Source organism: Scomber scombrus, chromosome 6, assembly GCF_963691925.1.
Source record: "Scomber scombrus chromosome 6, fScoSco1.1, whole genome shotgun sequence".
NCBI classification, from domain to species: domain Eukaryota; kingdom Metazoa; phylum Chordata; class Actinopteri; order Scombriformes; family Scombridae; genus Scomber; species Scomber scombrus.
Window position 1 is genome coordinate 25,522,285 of NC_084975.1, and position 20,138 is coordinate 25,542,422.

General features: G+C 42.3%; 1 long non-coding RNA gene across 1 annotated transcript in view; it reads right to left on the bottom strand.

Annotated features, from left to right (window-relative positions):
- Positions 1-20,138, bottom strand: part of LOC133981575 (uncharacterized) — a 94,714-nt gene that overhangs the window by 36,426 nt on the left and 38,150 nt on the right. Inside the window, exon 2 of the long non-coding RNA XR_009925307.1 lies at positions 2,155-2,393. This is a non-coding gene — a long non-coding RNA (uncharacterized LOC133981575). The remainder of the gene's footprint in view (positions 1-2,154; positions 2,394-20,138) is intronic.

A 20,138-nucleotide genomic window follows, 5' to 3' on the forward strand; every position in this document is an offset into this window, starting at 1 on the left:
GAGTTAGTAATGCAGAATGCACTGTAAGAGTCCTGGCAGCATGAAGTTCCTGACATTACAGGGTAGGTCTCCTTCCACTGCACAATGCTAATCAATCAATCAATCAAAGCTTTGAATGAAATGATTGGATTTCTCTGCGTAACACTTACGAGTTCTTAAATTTAACATCAGATACTTATCAACACAACAGTTCCCACCCTCCTATCTCTTGATCCGCTTACATCAAATAACATGGCTCAATGAAAAATTGAGGCCATTAACTATACAGTATTCAAACCATATGTAAAGCCAATGTCTGATCTGACTCCCACCACACACTGAAGGGAGTACTGCTGTATAATAGTCCGAAGTGGAATGCGGGCCCTGAGAGTTGGGGCTCTACTGTAAGCAGTAATAATTACAGCTCAGGCTAGAGCCAGTGGAAATCCCCTGGCTGGTCTAGACACTTTTGCCCTCTGAGCTGACCCAGGAACCAGCCAGGGCGCTAATCATGGCACTTGGCAGACAGCAACATTTTTCCATAGGTCCTCAGAGAAAGCCCTTCCTCTACAGAGGCAGGTAATCACAACAAGAGCACATCCCGCCAGTGAATGCACGCCTGCTTTGTCCACTCCAGGAGGAGTTGGGAGACTATTTCTGTGCCTCTGACAGAAACAAATGACCCCTGTGTCACCCTGCCTGTTGGCCTGACTGCCTGCTAGGGAGCTAATGTGGGTTGTGTTCGTCATTGTGCGATCCCACCCTGGGGCCAGTGACAGGAAGTGAGCTCCTTTATGACAAGGGAGAAACTCGTTTACATCTACCGGCCTATTTGCTCACCAACACTATATAAGGGTGGTGGGAAAGTCAGTATTGAGGTGTTGAAACTTCCGGAACAGGACTGCATGTGGCATCACTGGCATTTTAGACCCTCTGATAAAACAGTATAAAATGAATGGTGCATGTAGAAAAAGAAAAATATAGTGTATATTTCGGCTTCTGTTTGTCTCCATTCCCTTAATACTTTCAGTTTCCTGCACCTCCAACCACCAGGGTCCCAGGTTTGCTTCCCGTGTCAAAGTCCTGACGTATGCTGTCTGTGTTTCCATAGCTGAACCTTTTCCTTTGGACACCTGGCCTTTATTTGTCATATCCAGAGGGGGCCATTTGGATGTATTTCATCACCATTGCTGACACGCTGTTCTCTCTAACACCTTTTCACTGCTACTGTAGCTACACTGGGAATTGACTGACGAGGATGTCAGGGATGCTATTGTTGGACATATTGTTCCGTTACTCTGAGGAGATGGAGTGTGAAAACACAAAAATGTGTTTCTATTCCAATGATGAAATAAATGCTCATTCCTCTGCTGTAGTACACAATTTATAGTCTAAAAAGTGATTTAGTGTTGTAAAAACTGATGAATGAATTAGAAATGCTAAGAAATTGCTGTAATGGCTTCTCTGTTTCTCTATTCTCAAGAGGAAATGCTAAGGAGAGTGGTTTTCCTGTTAAAACTATAATAAAACCTTAATTTACTTTTATAAATCAATCATAAATCTGCACCACATTTGCACAACATTTGATTCGTTGTCTTTTTGTTTTTTACCTATTGAATCATTTCATCACAGTTGGACTCCAGAGGTGAAAATGTTAGCACAGCATTACAGAAGTTGTTTATTTCTCAATGAGGAGTTAAAAAACATTGGTTCATTTTTACACCAACTGCCAACAGTTCCCACAGCCTAAACAGGAGGTCCTAATTTCAGTGGCCACCAAATAGTTTAGTGATATAAATGTGGAAGACTTTGCGACAGATCTCGTGCCAAACCACTTTTCCTCTTCTCCACAAGTCTGAGTGAACTAAGTGATAAATGTTTTTAAGCACAGGAGGGAAAAAAACTAATTTCCTCTGAGGATGAACACCAGAGACAAATGCAGAGCAGGTATGAAGCCAAGGTGTGGTTGTGTCTGACTGCAGATTATAAGTTAAACATAAAATCATATGATCTATTCAAGGTTTACATCAACATACAGCTTTTAACAACAGGGACATAAGGCCCATACAACAACCATAAGATGAGCTGGTCAGTGGCAGGACATGGAGGCCAGTTTACAATCTCCAGGCCATACAATGTAACTTGTCTTGATAGGTTAAAAGAATTGAGACTTACATTAAAGGTGTGGACAGGTCTCATGTGGGCTCAGAGCTTCGCTGGTCATTTCAGCCTTGTTTGTGAAGTCAATCAGGTGTATCGAGAAAGCTTGACCCAAGCATGGGGTCTTATGTGAGCCTGCTACTGTGTATGCTGCAGGCTTTCTGGTGCTGCTTTGTTCTGCTTTGCATTGTATCATTCCTCGTCTTCATAAGTACCTCCTGAGTAGGGTTTGACTTTAACATCTGGATGGCCATCTGTGATAAAAAAATATAGAGAGCAAATTCAGAATACAGGCATTGTGTGAGGGGAAATCAAGACACACAGTATCTTTCCTAGTCCAATTTTAATGTGTGTGCATCTCTCATCTCAGCCTGGTCATGTTTGCGAGGGTTCGTGCCTTTGTGTACATCCTTCTCCTTTTCCCTGTGGACTCTCGGTGCCCACAGTGATCGAGTGCCTCTTAGCCAGACGCACCAGGCCTAGCCCACCCTGGTATTGGCACTAGCACAGCCAAGCTGACAATTATTATCTACCTCACTGCCCTTGCTAGCAAGCTGACAGGATGGGCAGCATTTGTCTGGCTGGAGTATACAGTATCTGTCTGCCTGTGTAGGGTCAATGAGTGCATCTTCACCCCCCCCCCCCCCCCCCCACCCAATATCAGACAAAAAAAGTTGGATTTATAACTGTGAGGAAACTATGAAACAATGGTGTCACTGTGGTGCTTGTCTATGAAACTATAACTTTCTTTCTTCTTTCTATGACCATCTATCTATTTTATTGTGAAAATCAGAAATAAACACATCAATAAACAGCTCTCCTCTTCGTAGACATAGACTGGAATCTACATAATGTGGCAAAAATGTGTTTGCAGGAAACCACACTAACTGACAAGGGCTGTGGTATGATTCATCCTGGGATCTTCTGATTATTTGGTTTCCACCAAATCCTCCTCCACATCTCCTCTCATTACTGACTGGTGTTCATCCACCAGAATGTCTCACAGTCACCACCATCATTTGCAACTCACCAGTAAGTTATGATAAACCAGCAGGGATTTAGTTGTTACCTCCTGAAATTAACTACTAGTACTACTCATTCTGACTATCTCTGGCAAAATGATCTTAAACTTTTATGACTCAACCAAGTGACGAACGGATATGGGTTTGGCAGAGCCAAAAACTCTTCCTTTAAAATGACTAATCTCTGGATTTGTCATCTCTACCACTCTCACCAAAGACATGAGAGTACCTTTGTGACTCAGAGAGATTGTGGTGCTAAGGATAGGGCAGGAGCAGACGGTAGAGAGCACCATAAAGAACAATAAAATGCAGATAATGACAGATATGGCCTGTGACACAGATGGGCCAGGACTGTTTTAGATAGACACCCTCCAAACCAGTCTGAAATTGCAGAGTTGAAGAGTGCTCTGTTGAGGGAAACATGACTTGAGTCGAATGATCAAAGAAGGAAGATGTATGGACTTACATTATAGCCTACAGATGGTACAAACTAGTGTTTTGGTGTGGTGATGCAGATGACTGTATACAATAATTCATACTCTCAGTCACATGTAGAAAAGGTCTTTAAAAATCTATTTATGAAGGAGCTTCCGTGTCTTTTGTCATGTAACCATGCATACCCTATTGCTATCCCCATCCACTGGTACTTAACACTTTGGCCCAAACTATTAATAACTTAACAACTGACCTACACTTCACTCCTAAACTGGGAATGATCAAACATTTATGAGTTAAAAATAAACACATTAACTGCAGATCTTAGAGGTTTGGGACTGTGGTGAGGAGTGGGTGGCCCAGTCCTGACCCCTATTCATCTCAGTAAGATAAAGGCACCGCCTCCCACAAGCATGGGACATGTAGGAAACAGCAGTAGCAACACTGGTTTGGTGACCAACTATCTATCCACCCATCCATATGTGCATACTGTACATCCATTTTAAAAATGAATCATGGATAAGTAAACTGATGGAAAGGATCACACAGAAAGAGATGAAAAAATATGTTTACAGGCAAGGGTAATGAGTAAAAGTACTTCCGATGCACACCTGCTTTTCCTGTTCCTCACATCTCCCTGACACACCGCACCACTCTCTCTCTGTCCTATAACCACACATTTGATAATTAGGGTTAGGATTAGGGGAAGGGGAAGTTGTTACTATTCATACACAGTAATAAAGATAGTCAGTTCCATATTATTCCAAGTTTAGTGACATTGTCTCTAAGGGCTTGATGTCCTTTCATCACTACTACAAACCTATAACCAACACCACCATGCAATGATACAGCAGGTAAGTCATTCTATATTGCTATTGATATAAATGCAAATGATCACTTTAAAGGGGTTATGTGAAGTCAAGCTTCTCCAACCCTCCCCCTTAAGCTACCCTGATTTTAATGTGTAATTGATCAGTTGATGAACTGATAGAGTCAAGACATGTATATTTGAGTATAATATAGACAACTGATGTACAGTCTGTCTGCTCAGTAGTTTAGGGCAGGAAAAGCCTGGTCAAATATCCATAAGGCATCAGTTGATCAAAAAGTAAAAAATTAACTACTTAAACAAGAGACGTGTTTCTGATGCACCAAAAACAGATATAGTTCTGGCTAGAACCACATATTGTCAACTAGAAACTATGCTGAAAACATGACTACATAAACATCATCTGGGTTCACAAACATCTACAATTCATGGATATGCAACACCCTTGATAACCCGTCCTGTCTCCATCTACAATCTTTAAGAGCCGAAACATCAAAGCTTGGAACAGTGCCACATTCTCAAAGTCCAAATGACCACTTGTCTCAGCTTGGATGGGATCCTAGAAGTTTTTGACATCAATGTCAATGAGACAGGCAGGCTCATTCAGACAAACTCTCTCTTTCCTGGCTCAGCTCTCTTGTTCTCACAAGATCCAATACATTCATAACCAAACAGTGGTCAGCAGTACAAGAGGATCAAGGACATAAAAATCCTGTGAATCATAAGCAGTGCCAAAGGGTTTTCCATAATATTCAACACTAAATTAAAACAAATCAATACAGTGCAGCTGGGAAATATAATTCACAACTTTAGGCAACCATTGTTCTTGATGCACACCCCAATATGAACTCAATATCCTGCAAACATATGAATGCAATTCTGTTTGGCTCTGTTTTATTTTATTCTCCTGGATCCCTCGTGGATCCATTGGAGAATGATTGGAGTACACTGCAACCATCCATCGCACAACATGTCAATTTATTTGAATAAGGCATTGGTTATTCTGGCAGCAACTCATGATTATTAACATCTATTGACCTATCTATAATTATTGATTAATTGAGTATTGGTTTAAACCAGAACATTTCTGAAAGTAGTGAATAATGTCTGCAATTGCATATTGAAATTATAAAGCTGTTTGATTTATAATTATGTAAAAAAGAGGAAAAACAGCAAACTGTCACATTTGGCAAGGTGGAACTAACAAATATCTGGCACTTTTTTTTTACTTTTTTGATTTTTTTAACCTAATTGATTTCCCAATATTTTTTTCGAAAATGTATTAATTTTCTGTTGATCAACAACCTGATTTCAGAACTATAGGTGTAGGAGTTTGACATCCTGTAAAATGTTCCTTCTACAATTTGACACTTTTTATAGACTTTTTCAATAGCAGCATAGACAGGAAGTAAGGCTGTACAGTAACTAGTCACATTAACAACAGTTCCATCAAGTGTCCCCACTCTAACTAGTGAGAATGCACAATACCAGTGACCTGGAACTGACTCATTTTAAAGGCATGTAGTCATTAGTGTTATCTATTAAACCTGTGCTTTCCCCACTATAAGAGGTCAGAACGCCTGCCATGAAAAAGGTTTGTCATAACACATGTGGAGCCAGAAAAACCCAAATTAGTCATGGGTCCACTGAGATGTTAACCCCTTCTAATCAATTTTTCTTTGCCATTAGTGATAGATAATAATTATAATATTATATATATATCAATCTTGGGTCAATCTTGGGTCTGATTTTGTTTCTTATCTATATCCCCACATCCTCCACATTTTACAATGCAGAACCTCTCTTCATAGAGCCAGAGATATATTGCATCTATTCTTTTTTCTCGTCATTGGCTGTTTTTAATAAGAGATGTATAATATTTTTCAAGATTTTACAGCCAACTGTGGAACTCAGGAAAAGCAGAGTCACTATCATCTTTTATTTACATATTCTTTAATGATTGTTATCAACTTTAAGATTATTCTGGGGGTTTTTCTGTCACAAAGCACTCACTGACATGTACACATTTTATCTTTCTCCCCTGTCTTGGACAAAACCTCTATTATCTGTTACTCTCATCGCTTCCTTTCTTCCTCTCACTGGGCCTGGCACCATCTTGAATATTCATAACTGTCCTCTGATGAGCATGCTAAATGGGTGTCAAGATGATTTGGCCACATGACAGAATTGGATTGTCTTTGATAAGTCCCGACTTGAGCCAGAACAAGGCAGCAAGGAGGAAAAGAGCAACCAAGAGAAAAGAGACATTGACCTCAGAGGGTTTTTTGGGTGCATTGTTGAACCAGTCAGAACTCTGGAGCAGGACCGCTGGAGCTAGGACTGGGCAGCAAAGGAGAGGTCAGTAGGGGGGCGGACCCCTGTGGTGGCCCTGGGGTGAAAGTCATTGTCACCAGGCTTTAATGGGTCCCAAAATTCCTCAACTGACCAAAACCTGTGAACGATTCAGAAACATTTGTGATTCAAATGGGACCTCTGGGGGCTCCGCCATAAGGCTAACTGTTGGAAAAGCTTCTCAGAGGAAACAAACACTCTCCCATACCCATAAGGATAAGCCAACCTGGTCCCCCCTTTTTTTTTGCTACAATTTCACATTTTAATATTTTTACATCACAAAACTGTGGGATTTAGCTTGATTTACTTTGACTTGGCCACAAAAGCAGTTTCTAGTTGGAAAATGAATCATTTAATTCATTTGGCCGTATGGCAAAGTGAATAATTCAACGCTTAAATTAGGGCGGGAAAGAAAGCACAGTAACATGATTTGGTGTTTTTGTAAAAAAAGGGAAAAATGTGTTCCTAGCCAAGAAATACAAATGTTTGTTTGGAGTCACAAACAGGAACACAGCTTGTTTGTCAGGGACCAACGTACATTATTTTCTCTACAACATAGATAAAGAGAGAGGCCAACGTGTAATTTCAGAAGGTAATAATTTCCCCTCTTTATTTATTTATTTTTCCACCCATATTAGTTTGGCATAAGCTACAAAAGCCACCCCCAAGCTCGACAGCAGCAATAATAGGAAACAGTAATTTCTTTATTTGATAGTCCCTTTGGAGTTGTCCAACTTTCCTATAGGCACTTTAGACAAAGGCCAGTACATAGAGCTGAACTGAACTGTTTGCTTGTATATGCTGCATTATACTGCTACAGGTCCAAATGGGAACGATTTCTCCCCCCTTGATAATATGTTTATGATTTAGGATGTAAAAATTCCCATACGACATGCCAGCAAGACTTTTAATCATTAAAACAGCATTTTAGCCTCTGCTGTACACAAACAGGCCAGTGTTTTTTGGGGGTTTAGATCTAATCAAGTGTTTATAGTTTTACTGACAAATTCTTGGTTAAGAAGACTGACTTGTAAAAAACAAAAAAACGGAAATATTCAGGATTTGTTAGTGAGACCTGCAGCACATCCTGGAGCCACCCTCTGAAAACATGTCACTTAAATCCCTTAAATACAGATTGTAATGGAGGTTTTTTTCTATATGAAAACCTGATTATTTGCACTCATACATGAATGTCTACAGTGAGTAACAGTCCGCTCTTACTTTACAGGCTGACTTGTTATATCCCCAGTTGCTAAATAAATCTCATCATCTCGTGGGAGGTATTGAGGGCTGGTAGCACAGGGATTGTTTCCTCTGTCAGCATTGCAAACCTATCTGGCCTCACTGTCCTGTCACACAATAAACCCTGGCCAGACTGGATGCTAGACAAAGACCACCAACCACTCTCTAACCATTCTATCCCACAATCTGCTATTGGCACCCCACATTTACCAGGCACATTTAAAACGTGCACATGCACACTCACACATGACAGAAACCTCAGTGGAAATCACAAACCTGCTCGCTAATCTTTACTAAATCTGCCCCCCAGTTGGCTTTATCTGTCTTTTGTTATCAGTGCTGGGTCTGGAGAATGGCAGGGGGTCACAAGGGTAAGACTTCTTTTCCAGCATCTGCTTAAAGGGTGTGTGTGTGTGTGTGTGTGTGTGTGTGTGTGTGTGTGTGTGTGTGTGTGTGTGTGTGTGTGTGTGTGTGTGTGCAGGAGAGGAAAACCATACAGGACAAGGGGCCTCCTCTTACTCAACTCCTCAACGCTCCACACCCCGATTCTCCCCCCCAACTCTGATATTTTTGGAAGTCTTTTTTCATTTATTCTGTCTTTTTTCCTTTTTCCTTTCCTCTAAAACCCAAATAAAGTGTGTGATGGATGAGTGAGCATAGGCAACACCTCCCCCATCACAATCTAGAGCCAGTCGAGTTTAGGGAGAAGGGGAAGGCCGTCCCTTCACAGGCCTCCACAGGACTCAGCAGCATGCCCCCCATGTCTTTCTTATACACACCCCCTGGACACACACATGAACGGTCAGGCTATAACATAGTTGTTATGCACAGAGTCAACAAATACCCATAAATGCAAATGCATGTTCAATGCACATGCACAATTATACACACATAATGTAATGCAATAACAGATAAGTGACGCTCTCAAACCTCAGACACATACAGCACATACACCCCTCCTCTCCACCCACAGCACAATTTAGCAACCCCTTTACAGCCCCCGCAGCGGCCCAGAGTCTGTGGACCCCTATGCTCACACAGAGCCTGATTTCAAACCAAATAATGTAAAATTGCCATAACCCAGACAGGAAGGAGAATAAGTGATGGGAAAAAACTGAGAGAATAAATGCAAAAACTAGAACAGGAGGGGTAAAGAAAAGAGTGCGGAGAAAGGAGACACCAAATGGTCCTAGTTAGTGGCTGCAGAGCACAGAGAGATCTGAACAACACAGTTTCTCTCTCTCTCTTTCGCTCTGTCTCTCTCTCTCCCTCTCTCAGAGAGCACCACCAACACAAGGAGTGAATTCCAAGAGAGTGTCGTCACCAGGAGCAAGGGAAAGGCAGGGAAGTGGTTTAAGAAGAAAAAAGAAAACCCTGCTTTAAGCCTGTGGGTATGTTTGTGGGTGGTATGGTGGGTGGCGTTGTATATGTATATACACACTATATATGTATATGTGCATGTGTGTGCATGTGTGAACATGCAAATATGAAGGGATAGCGGAGACAAAATATTGGAAACAATATAATGCAATGCATCTTCGCTGTGTAACCAAAAAACAAATCTTTAAATGGATTGTTTTCATTGCATTCAGCAAAGGATGTGTAGAGAATGTGTACGTAAGCAGAACATGTTTAAACTGTAGCAAATATGTGTGATAACCTGAGCTGTATGACTTCAGTTTATGGACATACAGAGAAAAGAAGGAAAATTATACAGTGTAAGACAATACATGCTTATATAGCACTTTTCTACTCTTTTTGACCACTCAAAGCACTTTTACATTACATGTCACATTCACCCATTCACACACATTCATTCACCATAGGCGCTGCCATCGGGAGCAATTTGGAGTTAAGTATCTTGCCCAAAGACACATCTACATGTGGACTGGAGGAGCCAGGAATCGGACTGCCGATTTTCTGATTGGTGGATGACCGCTCTACCTCCTGACACACTGTAGTGAATAAACATGGACAGCAAAATGTGTCTTCCATAGGGCTGCAACTAATAACTGTTTATCATTATTGATAAATCTGATATTTTCGTGATTAATTAATTAGTTGTTTGGTCTATAAAATGTCAGAAATGGTGATAAATTATGATCACTGTTTACAGAAGCCCAAGGTGAAAACCTTGCTTTTTCCACAGGTCCATAACCCAAAGATATTCAGTTTACTGTTAAAGAACACTAAAGAAACCAGAAAATATCCAAATCACAGATAGTCATATCTGCCAAATGACACTTGAGAAGCTGGAATGAGAGAATTGGACTTTTTTTTTCTTTAAAAAAAACCCCTCAAAACAACTGAGAATTAAATGATTAATTCATTAATTAAGTAATTAATCTCGTATTCAGTCAGAATGCACTCACACACCTGCTGGTTGGCTTGGTCAGAGGTCTGCTCTTGTTTCATCCCTCAGGGAAAGTGTCTGCTGCTGGGAAGTGTGTGTGTCTACACCTGAGTGCAAATGGATGAGTTCTCTTTGAGCCACACACACACACACACACACACACACACACACACACACACACACACACACACACACACACACACACACACACACACACACACACACAAATACTCTTCATGGTAGTATGTGTGTGGCAGGCTTGCAGAACGTCCAACCAACAGGACTATTGAGCCTGGGCTCATTTGCAGCCACCGTAGCCCCGAAACTGTGGAGATCCAACTCATGTGCAGCCAAACCAGACTCATCAGACCCTAAACAGCTTGATGTGGGGGCGGTAGGGCTGTGCTGTACTGTGTTGACATTTTTGTTTGTGGGTCAGGCAAAGGCTTCCGGTATTTTGATGCCACACATTGTCAAGTGTGCGGTTTCCTAAACTATGTGTATGAATACAAAATGGACTGCAGGCATTTCGCTGTTCATGTACCCACATGACAAGATAACTAATATGTTTTAAAGGAGCCTGAATTCCAGGACAAGACAATGGATAACTACCAAAGGCTCCTATGTTGGTAAACTGATTATATGGGAATGTTATATAGACGTGAAACTCAGGAATCAGGGGGAAAAAATAAAATTGACCCCAGGCAGAACTAAAAATACTGGTTATCAGAAGCACAAGAGGAGTGGAGCTAAGCATAGCAGCAAACTCATGACACAGTGAGAGAGAGAGAGAGAGAGAGAGAGAGAGAGAGAGAGAGAGAGAGAGAGAGAGAGAGATGGATAGATAAAGATGGAGAAATAGAGTGAGAGAGATAGCCTAACTAACAGCTGTGAACATTTTCCATTTGAAGTGAAACATTCCTGTGTGCTCGTGGCCCTGCACACTCCAGCGGGCTTCCTCTCAGCTCCATGTGGTATTTGTCCCCAGCTAAGATCCAGAGAGTGGGAGAGTGAGCTGCAAACTTTCCCAAGGATACCATCCAGCCACATGCCACTCTTGCCCTCCCTCTTAGCAGCTTTCCTCTCTTCCCACTCTACTCCTCCGCTCCCACTCTCCCTCGACTGCCTCCTCGCCACCACCAGTGACTTGCCAGGGCCATCATTTTCATTAAGAATTGACTTCTGATTAGAGAGTCTTACAGCCATTCATGGTCATGTTTAGAGTTAGCGCTTCCCCGCTTGATTTTTTTGTAATTTCCACTTGCATGATCATACATGACAACAAATCTCATGTATACAGAGCCACACCAAAAATGGATCGATCCTGCTTACAAGAACTGTGCGTGCAACCGAAGCCTGCTATGTCGTATCCCTCTGTGCCGTGGACATCTTTGTGTTAAAACCGTTGCAAGGTCTAATGACGGTGATCGCGTTTGTCTCAGGAGAGTAGTTCCCGTGTAATGCAGAGGCCACTGTGCATTTCTGTAAACCAGGTTTTGTTCGTTAGCTTTTTGTGCAACATATCATGACGCCTTGACTTTGTGCTACATTGTAAATTAAGAACTTTAATACAAAGTCAAGAGAATGTGATGTGTAGCGCAACAATAGAACTGTGTTACGGCACATGCGCGGTGGCGTCAGCAGTACGTGGAATTACTCTCCCGAGACTGACAGCGTGATTGCTGTTATTAGTGTTTGGAACTGCTTTTAAACTAACTACCATGCCCAAAAGTCTTTATGGCAAGGAACAGGTCACTCAGTGGAACAGTGGTGCAAACTGACATGATTTTAATAGTTTTTGGGTAACAGAGTCCACTGCACAGAGGAATATGATATATCAAGCTGTGGATACACACACACACACACACACACACACACACACACACACACACACACACACACACACACACACACACACACACACACACACACACACACACACACACACACACACACACACTCTCTCTCTCTCGCGGATACACGTACTGTACCTAGAAACAGTATAAGCGTACACACACACACACACACACACACACACACACACACACACACACACACACACACACACACACACACACACACACACACACTACTTGTAAGTATCAGTTCATTGCATAGACTGTATATAAGAAATGGACGTAACATCCGTGACGTCACTCATTGGTTTGTGGACTGCTGCTCGGAAGCCAATAGTATCGGATCTGAGCAGCGCCATCTTGAAAGTTTCAGGTGCATGCCGGGTAAAAAACAACACGGATTCTACTTATATGGGCATCAGGAGGAGCAAGAGGCGCCGTCCTGAACCTGTGAACCAATCAACCTGTCAATCACGACGTAGCCACGCCCTAATGCATTCCCTGCTTTATCGTCAAATATAAAATCAGGGAGGCCAAAATTTCACAAATGAACATCATACTGCATTGAAGAAGTCTTTAAACTAGCGATTGAGACCATAAACACATTTTGAAAACGTTTACTGAGGTTAGAAATCAAGTGAGAAGTTGGTGAATTCTCCATTGACTTGTATAGAGACGGAAGTCCTTTTGACACCAAAACGGTCGCCCCCTGGTGGCCTTTTGATACAATGCAGTTTTAAATTACTTCCGCGTTGGCATCATTTCAGAGGACCGGAACTCCCCGCCTGGTTCATTGTTGGTCTTGGTCTGCACATGAGATTTGTTGATAATAAAATAATAATTATAGAAAATTTCCAGCCTTATCCTTTAATATGTAATTTCTTGGTAAGTACTGGATTCCACCAGAAAGTGGCACAGCAATATTCATGTATGTGTTCTTCTGACATAGGTGGTGCTGGAGGCTTGGTGAATTTGTACTTAAGGGTCTTATAGTAACTATAGCCCAACCAATACAGAATTTTGGAGGCAGACACTGATAACAATATTTTTAAATTTTAAAAAATCTGATACGACATCTCATCCTTTTTTTTAACACAAGCACATAACATATATAATTGTGATACATATCCCTTAGCATTTTATTATTATTTTTATTTTAAAGATAAATGCTAAGTGGGATATTTTACTATTAAAACAAAATCAACTTGTCAGTGCTCTCTGGTGGACAAACTCTGTTGGTCAAAGGTCTACTGGTGTTGCTTCTCATTCAAATTGGATGTTGCGACAGCAAACATGGTAACTTCCTCCATTTTGTTCTCTCTGCCATATGTTAGGTCATCATTGTCAGGACAGTTTGCAATCATTCAGCTGTAAAAATTATCGTGTCAAAGTTCAATAAAGTTCAAATTTACTTCACCTCCACAAGTGAATCCACCGACATTATACATGAATGCTGGTAACATGACTATAATATTTATAAAAACAAAAAAATACTCAGCAATGATTTCATGTCTTCTTTTGTCTCTTTCCTCTCTCATGATCTATTCCCTGCCTGGACTCTTCTTGGCTGATACTTGCTGACTTGTTTTGTTGTTTTATTTTTCTGAAAGTAACATATATTTCTGTGTACCTTCCTTCAGGAACATTCTCCCATTTGTTCCAACCTTGTCTTCCTGTGTCCAAATGTAAATAATCTGGACTTCCTTTTTTGCTTTTTTCACTTTCACTTCTCACGGCAGTCACAACTGTAACTGCCATGAAATGTGTGTATGTGTGTGTGTGTGTGTGTGTGTGTATGTGTGTGTGTGTGTGTGTGTGTGTGCAACCTCAGGATCTTGGCTATGCTTGTGTGTCCACAGGATCTGGGGTCTCCAGTTGTGTTGGTAACATGACGCTTCGGCCCCAGCCAGTTGCCACAGATGGTAAGAGCACAACAGCTAAGCGCAAGAGGGGAGCGAGGAGGAAGTGTTGTTATCACCAGCTGGCTCAGTGGCTCAGCCTGAGCAGTCGGTAAGACGAGCGCAGGAACAGGAACACGTGGGTGTGCATGTAGGCTATACGGAGGCCCCTGAAGTGTTAGGAGTGCTACGTGTGTGTGTGTGTACGCTTATACTGTTTCTAGGTACAGTACGTGTATTTGCGAGTGTGTGTGTGTGTGTGTGCACCGGTGGTGGGCGTAAGTTAGTGTGGCCTTTAATGCTCCTCAACGCAGTGACCCATACATGACGTACTTTTAGCCCAGAGCATTTACTACGACCTTCATCATGTTTGTTTGTGCAGCCTTCTGAGCGGACGTTGAGAAGCTTAGACTTGTTGCTGTGTTGTTTTAGTCCTGATTGCCCAGTGTTTAATATCTAAATGTTACAGCAATTTGCAAACATCTGAGAAAAAAAACAAAACAAAACCAAACAAAAAAAGTCAATACTGCCAGGAAATATCACTTGAAAAACATCTGCGGTTCAACTTTGTCATTTTTAAAGCTGTAAGGCAGCCTGCGGGCAGGTGGAATTCAAGTCAAGAGGGGAACATCAGTATGTGAACCTGTGTAGTTTGATGATTTTAGATGCTTTACATCAACGCCCGTCTGAGCTGATGTCTCTCGAGGTCTCAAAGGGATTCAGACTTAAGGAGCAAGGGCCTCTGACAGTTGGGAGGATGCAGCCATGAGACCTTGCGTACCAGTAAAAACTAAAACAAAAAACACGTTTCCCGTAACATACATCGATTCCCCTCCCATTTTAGTGTCTGTGTGTGTGTGTGTGTGTGTGTGTGTGTGTGTGTGTGTGTGTGTGTGTGTGTGTGTGTGTGTGTGTGTGTGTGTGTGTGTGTGTGTGTGTGTGTGCGGTAAGCGACTTCGTGTGGCCTTGTGGTGTTACTGAGTTCACACACACTCACAAGTCAGCCTGGGAAATTTCTTGTAACATACTAAACTTCTAAAGATGAAACAGAAAGCTACTTTGAGAAGTTATCACTGCAAATATTTAAAAGTGTGTTTACAGTTTAGGGCTAGTAGGGACTCCCGCTACAAAGCCTGTAAAGATATGACAACACATCATTTTCCGAGCGCTCTCTTTCCAAGCAGGCTCCTCTCTTTCCACATAAATCTTTCCATATTTACATCTCGATTTATAAAAAGTCCAAGGCCGACATTCCCTTTCTCTCATTGTGTCATCCCGCCCTTTCCTAAAAGCAGTTATTGTTAGCACGTGGCATCATTGCAGCCAAACAACAAAAGCGATTGTCCACTAGAGGATTCGGACCTGACATCATCTCTTCCTTGTCTCTTTTAATAGTTATTTGATGTCCAAATTCAGTTGCACCTCTGCCACACTACATCTTTAAGAGAGTGGAGCTCCTGTTAGGGAAGGCGCTGTTACATAACAGAGCCCCCCCACCCTCCGTCCCCCCACCCTCTTCCTTTGCACATGTTTCAGAGTGTGACTGCCATGAGTTCACTGAAAAGGGGGACAGAGGACCCTCTGAATGATCAGTGCTAGAGGAGGGGAGGAGAAAGAGTGTGCGTAGTAGTGCGATGTCCTCACAGTACATCATCCCTCCTCTCTCTGTCACCCTCCACCCTCTCCCCCAGGCAGTCAGCCGTCCCCTGCCCGTGGACAATGGGACTGTTCAACCAAAATAGTACCTTGCTGTAGACGGGCTTCCTGCCTGTGTCCTGGCCTTGCAATATTTCTTACCCCTTATCAAAAGGGGATTCCAGTGGTGACTGGGGTGGTGGTGGTGGTGGTGGAGAGTCGGGCTGGGGGGGGGGGGCTGTAGTTAGGAGACAAGGTCTGCTCAGTTGAGCAGACAACTGCAGATGGGGGAGAGATGAGGAGAAAGGCTCGGTACAGCTGTGAAGATGGGGAGGCTCGAGGCTGAGGGAGGACTAAAACAGAGATATCACACATTGCAGTCAAGAGAAAGTGAACAGACGGGAGCACACTACACTACATAACACTGTACCAACAGGGTACCAACGCCAGCTTCCCGTGTAGCTCATGGTCGGTTTTTAGACGCACATGTAACGTTCACAGACTGACGGACCCGTGCTAACTCGCAGCTGGCACAGAACTCATTCGAGATTAGTCGACTCTGACCAAATTAGACCACAGACAACAGGGCCTCACGTTGCAGCAACAACAATGGACACGCATGCTGTCAAAAACAGGCTCTGCTAACCCACAGAAAACACAAATGATGGCTTTAAATAGGCTTAGTGACTATAAAATCCCCCTAAATTCTTGAGAGAATCTGGAGAGCGTAAACAAAGTAAAAGGAAGTACTGTAAGAGCCCTCAATATACAAAACATTAGTATTATCCTCTGAATATCTTTTAGGTCCTAGGTGAAATAAAACATCAATCTATTAAGGATGAGTATATTAATTACTCATTGTCTTGAGAAGTGCTGTGCAATATGGATAAATCTCAAAATAACTTTTGTAAAATTCATCTTTTGGTGATTCATTTACATACATCAAAAAATACAAAAGAACAAAACAGTGACATAAAATAATTTGAGAGAACTTTGCTTTTGTGTTCATTGCGTTCGAGAATCAAAACACTGCTGATCTGAAATGGATCAGAAAACACAAAATGTTTTTCAGGGTACCATAATTATTTCAAAGTAGTTGAAACGGTATGAAAATATGATCATTAGACCAATCAAACCATACTTCTTATCATGCGCTGCAATCTTTTTTTTCATTTGTAATGAAAATAACAACGAAAACAAAACAGTAGGTCGAGGCCACAACAATTACAAAGTCTGGGCACGTCTGAAGAAACAGTGTTTTGTTCTCATTCGCTTCTGACTTCTCTTGCTCTCAGCCATTTACTTAATTGCAATCATAGAAATGGGGCCCCGTTTCATCTGGTAACCGGCTTATTTGGCCTCATATTCACCGCCTGCTATTCTACTACTGCTTTATTTTGTTAAGCCTGCATGATAGCTGTCATGTTCGCATAATGCTGCCTTAATTGGCGCCGTCCGCTCCGGCCAACATGGCTAAACCGATGAAGGCTCCGATCTCCATCATCGTTCAGATGCACAACTGATTTTGAATGTACTTCTAAACAAAGCAACAGTTGGAAAAACAAAAGTAAAACCAGTTTTTGCAGTAGACAAGTTTGCAAACATGATATAAAAAGTGCTTGAGACCACATGAAGGACTGAGGGTAATATGACATTGCTCTCCAGATTTCTGAGAAAAGCAACCCATCTCCCTTTTCTGTCTCGATCTCTCTCTCTGTGTGAAAGCTCTACTCGCTCTTGCAGCCCTGAAGACAGAGCCTGTCCTCCCCAAGGGTTCTGCTCGGTGCAAACCCAAGACTTTTTCTCCGCATTGTGTGGAAGACATGTTGTGAAAGGTTTTGGCTCTGACTGTCTGACAGCAGTGGGGGTTGTCTGTGTGAGGGCCTCATTCATGGCTGTGGAAATATGATGTGGTGAGTAGTTGCATATGGGCCTGTACGTCTCTCCCCTTTTCCGTCTGAAGTGCATTCAAACCACGTCGTCCTACTGAGAGCTTCATTATGCTGCCCAGGGGAACACATCGTCTCTGTGGCTGCATCATGGATCCCTCTGTGGACTCTGCCTCTCTGATTTCTTTCTCTCTTTCTATTACACGGTGCGGCAGCTAACTGGGAATGCACCTTGTCTATCCCTCAGAGGACCACCAGGACTGAACAGCACGCGTCCTCTCATCGGCAAATATCCCCCCACTCATCCTGCTGACACCCCTCTAGTTTACTGTGGGAACTCTAGGCAGAGTGTATTTCACTCAAGCTACTTTAGAAGAATCTTTCCCTCCTTTATATCACCTAACTATCACTAAAAAGATGAGTTCTGCTTTATTAGAGCCAATAAACTTGCGATGAAGTGTTGAAAGGTGTCAATACATTACCTTCAGTAGCACATTTAGGTGTGTGAATGCGCAAAAGCCTCCAGGTAAAACTCATAATGAACTGTGTGTGAACGTAAATAAAACATGCGGTCTCTGAGCAATGTGATCATTTGAGCGCAATCCACAAAACCAAAATGACTCATAAGAACAAAACACACGCACCGATCACCAGTAAGTAAACTCGTCCCTCCAATTCAACAGAAGTAACACATACCAGCAGGAGTTCGGTATAGAATGCAGCCCCCATACAACTAATAACAATTGGTTGCATTCCCTTAAGGATTTTCCCAGACGAAAGTGCTTGCCGTATCAATACTGTCCCTAGCTCCCTCCCTCGCCTGCAGTGCTGTGGTATCATATCTGGCCTCTTTGTGCATAGGGGGATTTCCAGCCACTGAAACGGTGAGCCGGTTGGGAATGGGCAACCGACCTCTGGGCAGCGTGTCTTTAATTGTGTGGGAACGGAGCGCTCCGTGTGGGACTGGATGACGCGGTGACACACGTACAAGTCCTTTTTTTTCTTGGGGGGGGGGGGGGGGGGGGGGGGGGGGGGGGGGTGCGCAGACACAGTGACACGGTGACACAGCTGGTGTGAGTGTGTGAAAGTTAACAGGGCAAATCTGTAAAGACACCGGGCCAAATTGTAGGCTCTTGTGGTATCAGTCTGGCCTGTCGGTTTTACCTGACCCTCACATAGAGGGAGGTCTTCCTTATGGAAGTGACAGCACCAGGGCTAATAATGTGCCAACATGTGTGTATGTGAATCTGTATGTGTGTGTGTTTGGATGTGAAAAGGATACCAACTACTGGAGCACCAACATCCCACATCCGCTCGTCAAAGCCAATTAATGAAGACATAATGCAGCTGTCTTTCATGCATCTAGAAGAAAGGGCCGTTGCTTTGATTAACAGCATAAAAACATTCCATCTGTGACAATAAAATATAATAATAAAAGTCATGATTATTAGTGTGTGTCTCTTTGCATCTTGTGCCAGTTTGTCTTTCCAAACAGCGAGCACACATTAATATTACAATGTTCAATCACTCCACCAATTACTACATAGAGTTTTCACCCCGAATTAGCCACCCATACCCATCCCCACACACGCACACACATATATATTCTAACAGCTTCTCAATGTGTCAGGAACAAATATGCAACACTGACAAACTGGATAGCAGTAACTTTATTAGAGGGCCCTTTGTAACTTCAAGTAGTTTGAAACAAGATGCACATGTATGCAAAGGTAATCCTGCACACAAACTTCTAAACAAACTAGTCTGCGGTTGGTGATGGCATATGAGTGTTTGCAAACTGTGGCTGTCTGGTTGTTTTTGTTCAAACAAAGGTTCAATTTTAAGTTAAACATATGAAAACACTGGTGTGACTTTCAAACAAGTTGAATTTTAAGTTACAGCACAACAGCTCACTGACCATCCCACAAAGCTCCTGGGATTAAAGATTTTTCGGGGCAGACCTGCATATTAGGTGAACTACAACGTATCAATTGGCTGAAGTGTAAATGTGTTTGTCTGTCTGTAATATGATTGGCTGACAACATGTCCAGGGTGGATCTCACCTCCAGCTCCTGAACATTAATGGTAGTTCTTCCATGACTGCTCAGATATTTGGAAAGGACTTCCTACCAGACTGAGAAAAATCATTGAACATAGAGAATCTGATCAAGTTGTGACCAATCCGATGATCCAATCCTGTTCAACAATCAATGGATTTAACTTACAGCAATCGCGGTATGATTGGTTTCAATTTGATCAATTAAGATTCCAATTTAGAGTTATCAAATCCTCTGGCCCTCAGTGGAAAAAGATCAATTCCTCTCCAGTTAATTTTGACACTTTTCGCTTATCAAAACAAGTGCCATACTTGCAATGCATGCACGAGCATGAAAGAGCCCTGTAGGAATCACAATAATATCTGTAGTTGGTGAGATACTGTAGATAATTACAGAACCAAACATTATCGACAGATACAGACAACCACAAT